Source organism: Pinus tabuliformis, chromosome 3_1 (genome assembly GCF_031772625.1).
Source record: "Pinus tabuliformis cultivar Carrire ecotype Pingquan chromosome 3_1, CPIR1, whole genome shotgun sequence".
NCBI classification, from domain to species: Eukaryota; Viridiplantae; Streptophyta; class Pinopsida; order Pinales; family Pinaceae; genus Pinus; species Pinus tabuliformis.
In genome coordinates, this window is record NC_142301.1 from 295,864,125 (window position 1) to 295,884,777 (window position 20,653).

Sequence of the window (20,653 nt, forward strand, 5' to 3'; positions counted from 1 at the left end):
TTCCTTTGTGCTTCTTCAGACAAGAGAGCTCCCACAACTGATTCAAACTTTAAAGAATCAACAGTGCTCAAGTTGATTGAAGTTACAAAGTGATCCCATGATTTGGGCAAAGAACACAACAAGGTTATGGCTTTATCTTGTTCCTGAATTTTGACTTCCATATCTGTTAATTGGCATATAAGTGTATTAAAAACATTCAAATGTTCTGCAACTTTTGAACCTTCTTTCATTCAAAGACCACATAGTTGTCTTTTCAGATAAATTCTATTGTTTAACGACTTTGTCATATAGAGTTTTTCTAGTTTTTCCCATAAACCTGAAGCTGTACTCTCTTCAACAATGTTGAAGAGAACCTCATCTACCAGGCATAACATGATGGTACTGAGAGCGCAGGCATCCAAGTCCTCCTATTTTGAATCAGTCATGGTTGAAGGTTTCTTAGTTGCCCCGTCCAATGCCTTGTGCAACCCTTGTTGCACCAACAGATCCCTAACTTTTAGTTTTCAAAGAGCAAAATTACTCTTGCCAGTAAATTGCTCCACCTCGAATTTTGCATTCGATATCTTGGCCATTTTTTCTAGTGTTTTAGTCTTGAGTCTTTCAACTAGGGTTTATATTTTTTTCCTCAAAAAAAAATTGAATAAAAAAAAAAAAAAAATTCCCCCAAAACAGCCCTTCAACAGATTTTTATTTTCAAACCCCAAAAAAAAAACCCTAGATTTTTTTGATTTTCTTTCCTCCAAATTTGAATAAATCCACCCTTTTATGAAAAAAAAAACCTAATTTTGATTTCAATCTTCTATTATTGTTTTTCTCAAAAAAAAAAAAAAATTGTTGGAAAAAACAAAAAAAATCCACTCATTTTTTTCCCAAACAAAAAAAAAAATCTAGAAACTTTGATTTTTTTTTCAAATATCCAGATTCAGATATACCAGTAATACTTCAGCATCCTTGTAGAAGCATTCAATGACAGCTCTTCGACACAGAGAGAATGGACATATGCAGAGGTATTCTCCAACACCTCCAAGCTAGCAACAGGCACAATCCTTCTCATGCAAATGGCTGATGGCAGATGGCTCTACACGCAGCCAAGACGTCCACCACTTCCTCCTCACGTTGCAATCAACGCGGCCCTTCAAAAGAGTTTTGGCAGCTTCCTCTTCACACCTACACGCAGAGATGCAACCTTCACAGCCTTCACACTGAGAAGGCAACAACTTTCTTCGCTAGCACGTAGAATAGAGATCACGCCTCTTCACGCAGAGAATATAGGCTCCACTTTAGTGTTGGCCTCTTCACGTAGAGAATATAGGCTCTAGCACGCAATGCAAAGATCATGCCTTGTTCACGTAGAGAATACAGGCTCTGCTTTGGTGTTGGAGATACACGGGCTCTGGCTTCACGCACCTGCCGACTCTGGTCTTCACGCACCCACCTTTTACCTCCACGACGTCTTCTGAACCCTCCTTGACCTTGCCTTGTTACCACATGCACACAGCCTCAAGACAACATTCCTGGACTCTAGATTCAACTCCCTCACTCAATTCAACTCGCTCTGATACCATTTTTCGTTTTTAGATGAATGAGTTACTGATCAAGAAAGAGCAGTGATACATTAACCAGGAAAAGGATATAACTGACTGGAAAACTGAATGCAAACACACAAGTAATAACACAGGATTTACGTGGTAAAATCTTGACAGAGTGTCAAGGATTTACATGGTAAAACCCTGACAGAGTGTCAAGGAAACATCCATGGGGCAAGGGATTGGAATCTCTATTCAATCAATAATGATTCTCCATACAATAGTTCGGGCATTCATTTGGTTTTATATGTGCCTCCTCATTTACATAACCGATGATTCAGTATAAAACTAACTTGTTAAAATTTACCCAAATTTACATAATTAGTTGTCAAACTTCCAGCAAGAAATACGATTGTGGTGATGTCTTCTTAGGGGATGATAGGAAGGGTAGAATCGTTGGTCACGGAAAAGTAAAGTTGAAGTTGCAAAGTGGAAGGGATAGAACACTTCTAGGTGTTCTGCATATTCTTGCATTGGCCAGAAATGTGATTTCTATGAGCAACCTAGATGATGCAAGTGCAAAAACAATGTTCGAGAAGGATACATGGAAAATAGTTCGCGGAGCACTAGTCTTGATGTAGGGAGTTTGGATTGGAACACTGTACAAGCTGCAAGGAAGCATTGTTTTTTATGGTTGCAATAGTTTTGTGGTTCTTGAAAGTGGAGTAGAAAATCGAGTGGTCTCTGGAGAGAAGACCATACTGTGTCATCAAAGGCTTGGACATATTGGAAAGAAGGGCCTTCGAATACTTCATGGTAAAGGTATGGTAGAAGGTATGAGTAATAACTCTTTGGATTTTGATTTCTGTGAAAATTGTGTATATGGGAAGCATAATCGAGTGAGTTTCCCCTCTCGTTGTAAGAGGGTGAAACAAATATTAGAGCTTGTGCACAGTAATGTGTTTGGACATGTGAAGGGTCTATCACTGGGTAAGTCTATGTACTATGTATTATTTATAGATGACTTCCCAAGGAATATATGGATATATTTTCTTATCAAGAAATATGAAGTCTTTGATAGGTTTAAAGAATTTTAGGCTTTGGTGGAAAAGAATACAAAGAAGAGGATAAAGGTGTTGAGGACAGATAACGGTGGAGAGTTTTGTAGTAAGGAATTTGAAGAATTTTGTAAGAAGTGTGGTATAGCATGACAGAAGACTATTCCATATACACCTAAGCGAAATGGAGTTGCAGAAAGAATGAATGAGATGTTGATTGAAAGGGAAAGAAGCATGCTCAGTGGTGCCAGGTTAGGATAGGAATTCTAGGCAGAGGTGGTGGAGACAACATGTTACCTGGTTAACAGATCACCTTCATTAGCGTTGGAGGATAAGACTCCAGAAGAGGTATGGATTGGTGAAAAACCCTCTCTTTCACATCTGAGAGTATTTGGATGTGATGCATATGTACATGTTCCAAAGCAGAAAAGAACCAAGTTGGATAGTAAATATGAAAAGTGCATCTTTATTGGGTATAAGGATGGTTTAAAGAGTTATAAGATTTGAAACATAGTAACAAGGAAAGTTGTGTACAACCGAGATGTAGTGTTCAGAGAGGTGAAATATGTTATTAAACATGAAGCCCCACCAAAGGAACCTGAGAAGATAGAGTTTGCGCTTAAGAAGGAAGAATCATACTCTACTACAGAAGAAGAATTAGAATATGAAGAACCATAAACTCCAGGTGTGAGAAGATCAGTTTGAAAAAGAAGGATGACAGAAAGGTATAATACATCTGCTTTCTATTCAAATTTTGTTTTATTTATTACTGATGATGATCCTAGAACTGTGAAGGAAGCAGTAGATTCAGAGGATGGAAAAATCTGGAAAGATGCCATGGTTGATGAAATGGCATCTTTGCACAAAAATGAGGCTTGGGATCTGGTGGAGTTGTCGGATGAAAGGAATCCACTTGCCAACAAATGGGTGTTCAAGAAGAAGACAAATTCAGAAGGAAAGGTGGATAAATATAAATCTCGGTTGGTAGCAAAAGGTTATTCCCAGGTGATGGGAATTGATTTTTCTGATTTTTTTTTTTCCTGTTGCCAAGGTAGCTTCTATTAGATTACTTTTATCTGTTGATGCTACTTTTGATTTTGAGGTATAACAGATGGATGTGAAGACAACATTTATTCACGAGGATCTAGAAGAAGAGATCTACATGAAGCAACCTGAAGGCTTTGTGGTGAAGGGTAAGGAAGAACTGGTATGAAAATTAAATGTCTCTGTATGGGCTAAAACAGTCACCAAGGATGTGGTATCAGAAATTTGATACATTTATACAGGGACTTTGCTTCACTAAAAGCAAAGAAGATCATTGTGTGTATTTTAAATTAATTGGTGACCGTGTTATTTACCTGGTATTGTATGTGGATGACATGTTGCTGGCTGGAAATGACAAAGAAATTATCCAAGATTTGAAGACCCAAATGTCCTCCAAATTCGACATGAAACATCTTGGTGCTACAAACTATATTTTGGGCATGGAAATTAGAAGAGATCGGGAAAATAGGAAGCTCTGGTTAAACCAGAGGGAGTATGTCAAGATAATACTGCAGAGGTTTAATATGCAGGATACTAAATAGGTGAAGGTTCCTATTCCTGTACGTGTGAAGTTATTTGTTGATCAGTGTCCCAAGACACAAGAAGAGGAAGAGGACATGTCCCATGCTTCATATGCAAGTGCAATCGGTAGCCTGATGTATGCAATGGTCTATATTAGACCAGACATTGCACATGCAGTGGGAGTACTGAGCAGGTTTATGTCAAAACTAGGGAAGGATAACTGGAGAGCAGTGAAGCGAGTTTTCAGGTATTTGCGTGGCACTAGTGATTATGGTTTGTGCTACCAAGGAAGACCACGATTGGACAGAGTGTTGGATATTCATGGCTTTGTTGATGCAGACTGGGCTGGAGATCTCGATAAGAGAAGATCTACAAGTGGGTATGCGTTTAACCTATTTGGAGGTGCAGTCATTTGGCTGAGTAAGAAACAATCTGTAGTGGCATTATCAACTACAAAGGCAGAATACATGGGAGCCACTCATGCAAGCAAGGAAGCAGTTTGGTTGCAGAGATTGTGTTCAAGTATGGGGTTAGTACAGGGAGCTATAAGGATAAACTGTAATAGTGAAAGTGCAATTTTCTTAGCAAAGAACCCTGGTTACCATTCAAAGACAAAGCACATTGATGTTTAGTATCACTTTGTGAGGGATATGATAGAAGACAAAAATGTGTCACTGGTAAAGGTGGACACTTTGAAGAATACCACAGATGCATTGAAAAAATATGTGAGCTATGAGAAGTTCTTTTGGTGTAGAGAAACAATGGGCTTTGTAGGGCTGGATAAATAACTAAGCTCTCGTGTGGCCATCCATGGAAAGAAAATAACAAGTACGAGAATGATGGGTTGTGTTATATTATTTCCACGACTAGACAAGTAGTTAACTAGGGGGTTAGAGGGGGGGTAGAGCCCCCCCTTCATTGCACTGATTGCGCAGCAGGGGGGCGAGTAGCCCCCCTCTACGGGGACCAAGGAAGCACCCCAGGAAAATTTCTTTTGGACCCTATATTAGGTTGGGTAGACCTACCTATGGTTTTGTGCATAGTTTTCACACATGGTTTTGGACGCGATGGTTTTTGTTCCATGGTTTTGGATGCCATGGTTTTTGGTCCATGGTATTGGATGCTTCGGCATGTATTACTGTAACATTGAAAGGAACATCATGAAAAATTAATATGGTAATCCCAGTTTTGGGATCCAGGGGAAAATCTTTGTGTATATGTGTTTTATGTGTTATGCTTTTACATTGTTTATTTTCTATTGTTAGAATTCATATGCAGGTAATTTTTGTACGGGGTTAAAACCTACATTTAAGACAAGCATGAAAAAAGAATTTGATATGTCTGATTTAGGCCTTACGAAATATTTTCTTTGTATTCAAGTAACTCAATCTGAAGATGGTATTTTCATTTGTCAATCTAAGTATGCAAAGGATATATTGAAAAGGTTGAGGATGGAAAAATATAGTCCAATTGCAACTCCAATTGCAATTGGTCTAAAACTTAGTAAGGATGATTAAGGTTCAGACATTGATCCAACCTTGTTTTAACAACTAGTTGAAAGTCTTATGTATTTGATTGCAACAACGCTCGATATGATGTTTGTTGTAAGTTTAATTACAAAACTCATGGAGTCTCCGAAGAGTACTCATTGGTTTGTTGGAAAAATGATTTTAAGATATGTTGCTGGAACCATAAATTATGGTATCTTGTATACATCTGATTCATATTTTAAACTAACTATATATGCAGATAGTGATTTTATAGGTAATATTGATGACAAGAAGAGCAGATCTGTGTATGTGTTCAATTTTGGTTCAGGTGGAATTTCATGGGCATCAGTGAAGCAATCCACTGTGACTCTATCATAACCTGAAGCAGAATATGTTGCATCCACAAGAGAAGCATGTCAAACTGTGTGGATAAGAAGAGTCTTGAAAGAGTTGTTGTATGAACAAAAGGAACCAAATCAAATTTTTTGTGATAACAAATTTATTATTGCATTATCAAGAAATCATGTTTTCCATAGGAAGAGTAAACATATCGATACGAGGTATCACTTCATTCGAGAATTAATAACCAATAACAAAATATGTATGGTGTTCTATAGATCAGAAGATCAATTTGTAGACATATTTACAAAACCGTTGGGAAAAGAATTGTTTGAAACTCATAGGGAAACATAAGAGTATGTATGATGTAATGACATTTTGATGTAATAACAAACATTTTTTTGGTGAAATAATTAAGGGGAGAATGTAAGTGTAACTATTTCAAGCGCAGACATCTTTGACTATCACCGCACACCACCTTGGCTCTTCAGCTTTCAGAAGTCACCACTGCCATTCTTGCATTGCCTTACTTCTTCAAACATTTAATAGTCACCACTGCCTCACAAAGTAATATTTTGATTGTAGTAACCGACAAGAATTTTTATATAAATACGGACGCTTAGACGAGACAAATCATCCACTCTAGATTTTTTTTTGCTTGTTGGTGTAATTAAGTAGTTGCAGCCCTCATTTATTGTTCTTTGTTCTATATTTTCTATTTTGTTCTATTTCTTTTAGTGAAGCCAAAAAAATGCGATGAACATTATTTCCTGATACCTGACACCATGTGTGGGGTGTTGTTTTCATAGTGAACACCTGGGCTCATGAATCCATGTGAAGGTGTGGTTGAACCAAGGGTGTGTGAAGTCATTGTGAGACTGTTTATGTGCCTTGAAAGGCATTTTTTCATTCAACATGTGGTGGAGGATAGAACATGGAGTGAACGTGATGAGAGTTGTCACTGTTCTTTTGATCACTGGAGAAGTTGTGTCCATAGAGAATGTTGCTCAAGGGCACCATTCAAAATCAGCTTAGGATGTGTGTGGGAAAGTAAAGCAAGGAAGTGGTGTGGAGTAAAGAGCCCTTCGTTGTGTGGAGGTGTCATTGAGCACCATGTGTGGAGTAGAGAGTGGTGAGGTATGACACTACGTGAGAGTCTATCATATTGTTTGAAATCATCAGGAGCATGCAAGAGTAGTGATGGGTAAACAAAGGAAACTTAAACAAGTCTGGAGAGAACTAAAACAGAATAGGAGGAAGACTCAAAGGGAAGAACCAATATATTTTTCAATTGAATATCAATTGTTTCCAGTTGAAGATGAAGGATTTGATGTTGATTAGAATGCAAATGTGGATCAAAGTAGTGAATAATTTGACGACATAGATGAAATTGTGAAAAGGTTAATGTTGGATTTGCATGTTTTCTAAGGTATAAATTATGAAATATGGGTAACTGAAATAAAAACAATATTATGGAAGGTAGATTTATTGAATTATGTTGAAGTTGATTTTGTTATGCTAGAGCATTACATTTTATAACATCTACATTAGATGAAAACATATTATTCAATATAGTACATGAATATGGTGAGATTCAAAATGCAAAAGTATTGTGGTATATTTTAGAAATGAAGTACAGTTTGAATGAGGTTGAAGATGATGAAAGTATTGTTCTTGAAAATGATGATTGTGCTTTCAGTCTCATAATTGATTGTGAAACTGAAGATGGCAACATTGAGGCTGCAATGATGGATGATGAATGTGTGCCTGTATTGAGATTGAAACATGTGATGATGAAGAAACAACCATTGATGTAGAATCTAAATATTTTTATGAAAAAAGTTTCTTTGATGCAAAGGCATATGAAGTGAAATTTGATGAGAATTATGTATCTCATGAAGAGTGGTTCAATTTGATGCATGAAAATCATCTTATTGATGAATTGTTGTTTGCTAAGGAGAGATGTCTATCTCCATACACAAATCAAATGCAGGACAACATGTTTGCAACAACAGAGTTGATTATAGAGGTTGAAGACATGAAACAACCAATTATGACAATAGAGAAATGTGAAGAAAGGAAAACTCTCTTAAAAGAGTTGGATGACAAGAGTTGGTATGGTTCTTTTTATGATCTTTTATATAAATCTAGCATTTCTTTTAAGAGTGACAATAATGAAGAAGCAATAAAACTTGAAGTAATTGCAAACATTAAGAACAAGTATAAGTTCCAAGAATCTACAATATTGATTACAAAGAATCTTAGCCTGCAATCAAGATGAAGAAAGAGGATATTAAGAGTTCAAGTGTTCCACCTATAGCACAAAAAGGTTAAAAAAAAAGAGAAGCTCCACCACTATTCTATGGCAACAAATGTGAAGATGAAACTACACCAGCAAATGAACAAGCATGGACCCAGTCAAAATGAAATATTTCAGTCATGTTTGTAAGCCTAACTGAGACTTAAACCAGAAAGTACTTAAACCAGAAGACACTTAGAATAATAATCATACTTGTTCATATTTCAGCAGTCTTCATATTTCACATCTGATTAATGATATTTACTATTGGTTAGTTTGAGGGGAGTTAATAGTCAGCAAAAATGGGCAAGAAAACATGGGTAAGAAATAAAAGTAATCGGTAGATTTCACTCCGGCCAAATCCATGTGTAAATTTATGAGTTTGGGAATGAAATGTTAAACTTCGTGTTCAGTATTCCCCTCTAATAAATTATTCTGACTATTATTTAATATTAGAGATTTAGAGATTCTTCATACATATCCGCCAGATAATTATTCCTTTCAGTCCATACATTTTCGCAGGCGGAACGACCCAACTTTCATTACTAATGCTTCTGAAGAAGATTAACGTAGTTGCTGTAGATAACAATGGCATGATTATCTCCATGCATGCCGAACAACTCAGTTTTCATTTTCTGTAGTTGTTAATATATTTTATGTAGCGAAAATTGGCCTCATTATCTCCGCCGTTGAACACGGGCTATTCACGCCTCAACGCATTTTTATAACACTCAGGCCAATCGTTCAATTTCTAACCAAACAGTAAACCCCGCCACTGGAGATTCTGAAGATGAACGAAATGAATGGCAGACCTACGAGACCGAAGAGCGCCGAAAATAACGCGGATGAATGTTAGTAACTAATATTTTGGGAAGTAAAATAGCAAAAGAAATTCACCGAAAATAACAAAAATGGATGTAAGTAACTTATATTTTGGGAAGTAAAATAGCAAAAGGAAAATCGCATGTGTGCTCTATTGCTTGTATTTACAAAAGGTGTTGTTTATTGAGGCTGTAATTTGCTTGGAAAATCTGGTCAATATTTTTCAAAAAAATAAATCTAATAATAGAAATAAATTATACAAAATTTTGAAATTTGTTCGTTGCAATCTAAATTTCTAAAAATTTCCACCAAATTTTAATCAATATCTTACCAAAATTTAAACTATTTTACAAACAAAATTATAACCTCGTTAAAATATTTTTTTATAAATTGACTCGCGCATTGGCGTTGTCTTTTCAACAACAAAAACAGGTAAACTATCCACTTTGCTTTTACAGTAGTATGCTAGAGCTCTCAGTGGTAGATTTACTAAGGGTGAAGAAGGATGAATGTGTTTATAAGATGTCTCCTTCTCTGTGTAAAATTAACGATTTTTGCAATTCAAAGAATATTATATAATGGAATTGTCCAGCTTTTTCGTCAGGGATTCAGTGGCATATGGTAAGTGAAATGAGGATATTTGATTATTTAAATTAATGCGTTCTTAATTATATAATTTGTGTCTTGAAAAGTTGATGACATATTTTAGTCATTCAGTTTCAGTTATTCAGATTACATAATTAGAATATGAAATTTTTAATAAATATTTGACTAGTTAAAATAAGTTTAAAAAAAAACCACAACTCTAAAACTTATTAAAATTTAAGTAAAATTAATTTCTTTAAATTTTTAATAATTTAAGTAATAAAAATCCCGTTCAAAAATATATAATAAGTAATAAAAAAATAACATTGTTAAATGATAGAATTAAAATAGTAATATCTATATATAGTTTTCCCTATTATATATATATATATATAATAATCTTAAAAAAAAATAAAATCTGAAAACCATTTAAACTATTAATATGGTTTCTCATTTAAATTATTAATAATTGTTTTTCTGATATAATTTATTTTTGACCATTTTATAATTTGTATATTTTTAATTTTAATATGTTTTATATATTCTAAAAATCTCTCTATTTGTGTTAAGGTTTTTTTACAGTTAAATATAGGAGAGATGAGAGATGTTGTCACTTAACATTCTGTTTAAAAATAATAAAAAAATTGCATAAACTTGTAAATATTTGAGTGACTTTGTTAAGTTATTTGGTAGAATATGGACCATGTTCAACGTCTGATATGAATAAGTTATGAACATGAATATTTTCAATTTAGTTAATAAAATAATTTAAATAGTCAGCCATAAAGTTATGGTGGAAAGTAATGTTGAAAGATAGTCTCATATTCTAGATAGTTGAATGATAATTACCTGCATAGGTAGTTGCCTGCCCAAAATCCTCTCCCTAAAGATAAACTATCTCAGTTTAGGAAAAGGAGACCAGAAGGTGGATGGAAGAAAACCAGGGGCAACCTCAGAAATAAGTTGTAAGCTAGACACCCTCAAATAGGATGATGTTGAGGGAGACACGACACTGAAAAGTAAGGAATTCTTGATCTGGTTAGCCAATGGAATTCCAAATAAAGCCTATGTGCCCATTTAAAGACCTACACTAGACATATTGGGGTGAGAGTTATTGAAAGTTAGACCTACTATAGTCATTTCTTGGAAACTATTCTGGATATAAAGCTAGCTCAGAGGGGAGAGAAACTTCTGTAAAGAACATTTATTATCATTGGTTGAGTGGAGCATTTTATCAACTGTAATTTTGTGGCAAACTCAAGTGCTTGATAAACAAATAACTGAAAAAGCTGTTTTCTACTTTTGGATGATTGTCTTTCTCTTGCATATGTTATTTTGTTGTTATGCCATTTTTATCCAAAATGAGTTCAAATTTATGATAATATGTATTGTATATAATATCACTAAAATAATTTAATCCTAATCCTGAACAAATGTGAATCCATTATCCCAGAAACAATCCTTATCCTATTACTTAATCTACAAAATTAAGGACAAGTCCAAGAAGTAGGTCCCGTCAGTCTTCTTGATTTAATATGTTGCTCTACTAACAAATCAAGCAATGATTATGGGTACACTTAGCGTTTTTATAAAGAAAAAAGAAAAAAGTTCTATGTTGTTAGACAAAGAAAATTTGGTAGAGGAAGCAGTGTATTTTATACCAACTCAAGGGTTGTATATACCTTTCATATTTAAATAAAAATTAAAACCTCTTAAAATTAACTGAAAATCAAAATCTATGATACTTATTAACCATATAAAATTTGTGTGGCGTGCATGGCCCATAAGGCCTTAATATAGAAAGCAATAAAACAAAACATTCCTTTTTCTGAAAGAAAATAATACATATCTCCATGCACATCGAATTGTGACCCTGCCATAATGAGACAACCAGAAAAAACTCAGGGTTAATTACAAGAGCTATTAACCAGTATAAAAAAATAACAAGTTCAATGGAGGGAAATTAAGAATTATAACAATCAAAATGTATGGCGAGAATCATTCTTAAAGTTAAACTAACAACGTCGTGGGTCGTAAACACCCAGTATTTGATTAAAAAAAAACAGATTCGGTCTATGCATTACATAGAAATACTAGAGGCTACTCGATGAGAGTAAGTCACTTTAAGTAAGTTCAATTCCCAACGAGGGTTTTAAGGCTGCATGGCCGATACCCACAGGCTATACAAATTAATGAAAGAAAACTAAGACACAGCACCTTCTGGAATGTAAGACAAATTTTTGATGGCCTTTTGGACCTAGAGACAAACAAGAACAAACGGAGGAAGTATTAAAAGAATGGAAACCCAAGGACTCGACATCGCCGTAATCCAACTTTGTACACAGTAGCCGCACCTGTAACAGATAATGTATCAACAACCCAGTTAGCGAGCATGTCGGCACAATTGTAACTCCAAATGGAAACAAATTAGAAAGAGGGAGTTAACAAGTTTACCTGTAAGAGCAACGGAAGACAACCACTGCCTATGTAACCCGTGCAATAACTTAGAGGATTTTCTAAGAAAAATTACGGTAGCATATCAGAGAATAAAATCCTCAAATTGAAAGTTAGAGAATTAAAATTACCATGTCACGCCTAACTGGGAACACCATTTTCCTGAGCATGTGGAGAGGGCTCTTTCGCCGCACCAATATTTTCGTATCCACAAATGAGGAAGTAATGAGGAGAAATGAGAAAGAGCTACAGATCCAACCCCAAAATGAGAGAAAATGAGTGGTAGAGTTAGATTTTTACCTGGCATCCATCGACAATTGTCAATAGTGTAAGCCTGGAGGTAATGGGTTTTTTTGTTGCAGAGCTAATCCTCTTCTTGTGCAGAGAGATAAATGAGATAGAACGACGCAGAGTGTGAGGGATGCAGTTACCTCCATAAGGTAGGAGAACATCTCCACCATAGATCTCAACCCTAAGTTCTAAGTCGTTGACCCCAACTCATCACCAACCCCGAGAGTGTCACTATTACAAAAGAGTTATTGTCGGGGACAGTTGGAGGGTTTATAGAATTCAAATGCTTTATATTAACATCAAATTCCACCATTCATAACATAATAGGATACGCCAGGTAGCATAACAACAAGGTTCAATTTAATACTCCATTGCAATAGTAACGAAGGATATATATGCCATATAAATTAACATAAATTAACATAATGATATTTCAAGTGTTAAAATGTCTAAATAGATTTCCATTTAATCATAATTACATTGATAGAGGTTTCCTTTGCTAGCTTTGGGTGGGCAAATATTGTTCACCAAGCCAATCAGAGTGCTTAGATTTCACCCTTATAGTCAATATAATCATGACATGTGTTTGCCCTTCATCTTGCCATCTGTCAAACTAGTTTTTTACACCATTTATTTCCCCTGCAGAGCAAACTATCAAACTATGTTTCTGCCCAATTTATTTCTCCTGTAGAATTGTCAAAAACTTAAAAACGATAGGTGATGCAGCTATAAAATTCGTTGAGCATTTATGGTCTTATGTATCGTATGATATGACATGCCATCGGTTCTCACTGTGATAGATATGGGTATATACGGTCCCATTAGCTTTTGCATTCATGTAATATTTGAGAATGGTGGATCAATTGAGAAAAAAAAGAGGTATTGTGGTGCGCATCTACCTTCATTCATGAATCTTTTCTCTTGCAGAATTGTCAAACTACGTTTCTGCACTATTTATTTCTCCTGCAGAATGGCTAAGTAGGCCGACCGTAGTGAATATGTTACACCTGCAACTTGGAAACGAGCATTCCCTGTAGCTTCGTATCGACGACCATCCCTTGAATTAATGTCACCTGCACTTTGTGCACCTTGTATCTTGACAAACATTCCTTGAAGTGAATGTTGTTTGGCAGAAGTATGCCATCCCAGCATGGAGGGTTCTTACAGACATTTAACTAGCATGGAGCTATGTGTCTCTATCACATATCACACCAGCATGGAGCTATGTGTCTCTATCACACCAGCATGGAGGCAAAGAAGGTCCAAGCAAAGTCTTATCAGGCATCATCGAAACTCTTATAATGTAATCCGCTGCAACATGCAAATAGTTTATGACCAAGGCAGTTGATAAGAAGAAGACTAGTTTCATAGCATCCGCCGAACTACTACCTTTCTTTCTTTTCGAAAACAAGAGGTACCTTCTATCTACTTCCCTTTGTATTATTTGTTTTGCCTTCCTCTATTTCTTTTGTTTTGGATTCCTCTATTTCTTTCAATTTTTATGGCATGTTTTATAGCCTTGATGCTTCATGTTTCTGTAACATGCATTTACTAATGCAATGTGTTTTAGTCATTCATGGAATATTATTAAATAAACATTTCATTTAACATTATTACACAAAAATTCCATGGACTTGGAAAGCCTTTAGTTCTAGAATCTAGAATTTTGGGTTCTCTAGGAAACTAGAAGAGAACAGACTTCGTTGCCTCGCAGATATTTCAGAATCAGAAAAATAATCACAAAATCAAATGGAAATCTTAAGGATTCAATCCATTTAGCCATTTAGATATTATATGTCAAACAACCATCCATTATATCTACTATAAATTTATGCAGATGTTGAGGTGCTTAAAACACCATTCAAAACAACAAATGCCATTTCTAAATTTTACAAGATGTGTCTAAGTGAGTCTTGACTAGCGAAAAAAACGCATTATTAACATCATTCTAGAAACCTAGTCACCATAAATGGAAATTCTAGTAAACTTTTATGTGCATATCGAATTACTCCTCTACTTCATCAAAATAGATCTTAAAAATTCAACAAACATGAATTCTCTCTACTCGAGATAAATTTGTGTAGACAAATGCTCTATGTTCAAGATTTCTCCGAATAGTCTAAAGAGATAAAGTTGTATAGACACATGCAAGCACATAGAGTGGGATGACCATTAAAAAAAGAACAACCAATACATACTATCAAGAAATAAAAATGGGATTAGAACCTCTAGTGTTCCAGAACATTGTGCTGCATTATTGGGTGTAGTAATCCTAAGGCATATTGAGGTCTATACCAATAAAGAATCCATGAACAAGTTGTCTAGATGCAACCCACCAATAGAATTTTTGATAGTAAGGCTTGAGAACAACCGCTGTGTCTGACCATAACATGAGAAAACCCATTTTCCACTAACAAGAGCACTAGAGAACCTTCAACTATCCAATGCATTTGTCCCGAGCAGGTATTCAAAGTAAACTGAAGAAGTATGTCAATTAAAATGTTAATTAACAAAAAAAACCAAAATATGAACTTGTTATTTTTAGTATTAGTTAACACGGAAAACTAAATATATCGTGTTCCCTTGATTTGTTATAAAACAATTGGCACATCAACAAAATAGAATTTGAACGAGATAAATTTCTTTCTTTGGGAGTGCTATGCATTCAAGCCTCAATCGGTTCCATGGTAACTCAATTTCATCCTTTGCATCAATCGATGGGTAAATTAGATTAATATATTTCATGGTTTCTTGGGGCATTGACTTAGCTAAGATATTCCCCACTTATTATTCTATTCTATTTTCCTTGCATAAATTCTTTTGTTGAGTTATTATAGTAAAGGTTGCACCTTTATTCTTCTTTCATGATTTCTTAGGGAATTGATGTAGCTAAGATATTCCCCACTTACTACTCTATTCTAATTTCATTGCAAAAATTCCTTTGTTGAGTTAGTATAGTAAAGGCTGCATCTTTCTACCTTTTTGCATTTAAACGATAGCCAGTTTACGGATAACTTGTTCATTAGCATCCAATATGGGTGCCATAACTTGGGGACTTGTATCTTCAAATCCTTCAATCGGCTCGTAATGTCTCTAGACAATGGTAGTGAGTGTGTACAACAACTCTCTAGGGGAAATATTCCCATATGTGATGTATATCGTTTGGCAATGACCATTAAGCTTGGGTCCTTCATTTTAGTTTTCTTGATATATTAAAAGAAAAAAAATTGTCATGCTTTGCATGGAATTTTACTCATTATTTTAACAAGGATATGGTCATCTCCTAGTCTCTAGATATGCAAGGATTAGAAAAGGGACACTGTTTTCAAGTTCTACACCTTTTTTTTCCTATACAAGCATCTATATATGTTCCATCGAAGGAGGTGTTCCCATCAAATTTATTATTTTCCTTTTTAAAACCCTATCGAGGGGTTTTCATATTTATTAGAAGGCCATGTGTTACAGATTTAGTCCCTAAAGGAGAAGACTAACATAAGTTATGTCAATTGGAAGTGGAAACCTCTGAATTCCATTTTGATACAGTGAGCCAAAATGTTGAAAACAAATATAAACATTCAAATTTATTGAACAATAAACATTCATATTGAACCACAGCTGAGTAGGTCAGATTTGGGGACCAAGTGCAAAATCTCTCAAAGTCTGCAAGTAGGTATGAATCCACCATATTTTACTTCATTATCAGTTACATCACTTTATATCTTGTTTTTAATCACTTAATTACAATAACATGTCATTCAAATTGTAGAATTTTAGGAGCAATTTCTATCAGATTATTTCAATGCTTATTCTTTTCTACATGGCTAAGATGAAACAACCAAAACCATATACGATGAGAAAGGTACCTATTACCGACTCTAAGGATGTATCAACAAATCCCCTCAAAACTGACATAGGAACTCTTGACAAAAATGGGATTAAACATGAATTTGGAAGTATGTTAAATTTAGGCATGTCTCTCCAGCGAAACACTACTATATCAATAATTTGTCTTATTTTGTTCAATCATATGTTAAAACCATCTCTCCTTATGATTGTTAACTGCAATGAGATTACTTATACTATACACTCTAAAATTGGAGCTCTTGCATTTCAAAATATAAACATGGGCATCTTAAAAGATTTCACATCTTGGGTTTTGCAATAGTCTCATCCAAATTGTATTCATAGCATAGGCCTTCATGTGTATCTAACTTAATGATGCAAATATTATATACAAAAAAGGATCTTTATAAATAATGCAGTTAGGGCCTAAAAATTATAATTTTTTGTCCAAGACATGCTATATGGTGTATTCTTGCTTATTTCTTTTCTTTTATATCTAAAGTACAAATTTCTTATGTGTTTCCAGGAAAACTAGTGTCTTTTCAATCTACTAGTCCCACTAGGATTTGTAGCTATCCTAAAAACAAACAGTCAAAGCAATTTTTGATTTCCTTTATGTATGATAGATAAGAGAGAAGCAAAGGGACCAACCTGGATCTTCTGCTTGACTCCTTGCTTGATTTCTCTCTCCCTTGATAGAGCTTGCGCCTCTTCTCCTACTTATCCTACTCAGTGAATACCTATAGAGACAAAGTAGTAAAACACCGTCAAAGCATCTCAATCTATTATATCATAAACATTGCAGAATCAAAAATACATTCAACATACAATGGCATTCACAAATAACAAAATTCACAAATACATGCTTGTATGGAGGAAAACTCAAAGAACTTTATTAATAATAGAAGGGAGAATTACAACTCAGTTGTCTGATCCAGCATCATCCTCCAGCATCAAAGCCCTCTTCACCTCATGAAAAGCAAGACCACCCAACAATATAATGCCTTCTCTCAAAGAAAAACTATCAGAACTTCCTTACAAATTACCAAATTCTAGCCTCTAGATCTCTAAGATGAGGGATCCGTTTATAGATGTCTGCAAGGGTGTGAGTCATCTCTGGGTTTTTTATTAATGTCATTCCACTTGTTCTTCTTGGATCCACTTGGAGATTTCTTGGATCTCTTACTCATCCCTGGGCGAATTCAAAGAGGCAAGTGTCATTGGAGAAGTTTCTAGAAGATTCCATGAGCACCCACTTAGTAAACTATCTTGGACATTTGTCCATCCTCACTCATCACACCCTACAGTAGGCCTCTTCAGTATGCATCGCACCTGGCTAGTGTAGAAGTCAGTATGCATCACACCTTGACAATGGGGAAGTCAGTATGGACCAGTTTTAGCTAGTTCCGAGTGGTTTTTTAGGTGGAACATTTGGGGAATGATGTAATCAACTGACTATGATCCTTTAGGGTATGAAACAACACTTTTAGGGGTTAAAGAGCCCTTGGTTTATCAAAATATAAGATTGGGGTTGCAGTGCCCAAATATGTCTATAACAGTTGCCCCGTAAAGCATGAAGTCGTAAATCTTTTGATGTCGGGTGAAATGATTTATCATGAGGATCTGAGTTATTTGAACTGGAAGTTGACCTATATAGGATACAATACAATACATCATTATATTATTTTCATGATCTAGCTGAGGTGGGCATTCCCATGCTTAGCTTATAAATTCCTTTTAATGTACATCGGACAAATAATTGTTTGCATTCATAGACTGGTTCTTCATATGAAAAGTCATCTTCCCTGGCTTAGATGACTATCTGTGCGACTTCTGTCACAGCCCAGATGGATGAAACTAGATCCAGGGTCTTCAAGCTCATTCAATCTTCGCTCATTGTACAAGTCGATCCATGTGAAACGATGTCCTAAAGTCGAACATGGAAAGACATTGCTTTATCACCAGCCAATAATGTAAGTTGTTAATAGGCGCGAGAGGAATCACCGATAATGATAATGACCCTCAAGGTACTATAGTACAATTCAAGTGGTGTGAATATATGATCCAATGTTGAACACCATGCAAAATCTTTCGGTCGAAGGCCATTAATGTAAACCTCTCGCCGGAAGAGAGAAACTTGTCATTGAAGCATGCAAGCTTCAAAGTACTAAAAGGGTTGTTTCTAAGTCAACTTCTTGGATAATCAGTTGATGTCGAAAAGAAGTGACCCGTCGTAGAAGGGCCTTAATGTATCTCATATCTATGACACGAAACGAAGGAAATGATTTTCTGGAGGTGAAAACGATCGACAACACAAGGTTCATGAATGGCGGTCATGAAAAATGGAGGTTGAAGGTATTGCAGTGGATGAGCCATTGACTGGATGGTGAATTCTCTGAATGACTTCTCTTGAACATATCGGCGACACTGAGATGGATTGGTAGAATTAACCCTAAAAGATGGATGGTATGGAGGACCAATGGTGATATGACCGATGAATGGAATAACCCAACCCGACTCAATCATGGTGATGGAGTGAAAGTGTCATGTTCAAGCGCAACCTCCTACCATAAAATTCCTCAAGTTTTCTTCCCTTTTTTCCCAGTCATTGCTGACCAGTACCTCTTTATTTTTGTCAAGCTTGAGGAGGATAACATATTCTTGTTCTAAAATTTTCCCTTAAGGCAAACCTGTAGCTATGTTTTAACGAGTCTAGTGACAGTGAAACTCATTCTTGTCTGGGTGGACAAGTTTGTCACTATTGTTTTAACGAGTTTAACGACAAAGACAACTCGGTCGTTTTTATGTTTATATAGTTTGAAAAGGGATGAAAAGAGAACTCCAGTAGTTCTTTTTCGTAGCATAATCTCTTAAGTCCGAAAAAGATTAAAACAATACAAAAGGGATGACTTTTCCGATCACTTTATCGAGCCGAAAGGGACAAGCGCTGGAATTCTTTCATGAGATAATCCCTCAGGTCTAAAAAGTTTAAAATATACAGGAGGGATGGTGCTTCCAATCACTTTAGCGAGCTGGAGAGGCCAATTGCTCGACAATATTTTCATATTTAGCGAGTCTGAAAAGGGTTTGAAGTGGACTCATTTTTTAGGAATGAGTGGTATCTGAGGTAGCAACTGTTCTGGGTAATCTTGGAACTTCTCAAAACATGGTGATGTGAAGAGGGTGGCTAACAAGACCACTCATCGGACCCGTTCCTCAAAATGGTAAACAATTAAACAGAAGCGTATGTTCGGCCAAACGGATGGAGTTGATGGAGGAAACACAACCAAGGTTCAAAAGGGTTGATATAATTGCGATCACAAGAGTTATTTATCGAAGGTGGGTTCATTTTTTAATGATCTTGAGCTCTGGGGGAACATATGCTCAGTGGTAGGTTTATTTTTTAACGAGCTTGAACCATACGATAACATTTCTCATATTAGCGGTTAGAAATGTTCAATTCACTGTTTAGCACATTAGATTTTTCATAGGTTGTTCAACCTACTCCATTACTCCATCAAATTGATTAAAAATACATATATATGCCTGATAAATGAATGAAAACTAACATTTTACAAGAAGTATGTGAATAGTAACATTGCTATCTGTATCATCTACTGCTTCCTGATAACAAGAAGGTTCCCCATCTTCAGTAATCGAAGCAAAAGATGAAGCAGAATCTTCGTACCTTTTGGGAGTTTTTCTTTCCCTTGTAGACCTTCTTAGAGTGACTGGTTGCTGAACTGGTTTAGAAACTTGAACTGGTTCAGAAACTTCAATAACTTCCTTTGTATCTTCAACACATTTTTCTCCAGAAGTCTCTTCTTCCTTTTGACTATCATGGAAAGGTCTAACCTCCAACTAAACTTGTTGATTTGGTGATACTTGTTCCTGTTCAACTCTTTCAAATTTTTATTTTAAAAGAGAAGACTCATCAAATGTTACTTCTCTACTAATGACTATCTTCTGCAATGTAGGATCCCACAACCTGTATCCTTTCACTACATAGTCATACCCAACAAAGACATAACATTTCAATTTTGGATCTAATTTTGAACGTTGATTTTTAGGAATAAGAGAATAAGAATCACAACCAAATATCCTTAAATGTGAATAATCAAAAGACTGACCTGTCGAAACTTATTTAGGGATTTTACAATTAATTTCTATTGAAGGTGATCTATGAACTAAATAACAAGCAGTGGATATTACTTCTGCCCACAACTCTTTTGCAAGTTAGCATTATACTGATCATGCTTCTGGTTGTTTCCATAAGACTCTGGTTCATACGTTTAGCAACACCATTTTGCTGAGGAGTATAAAGAGCCATTTTGTGTCTAACAATTCCTTCATTCTTACAGTATTGTTCAAACTCAATTG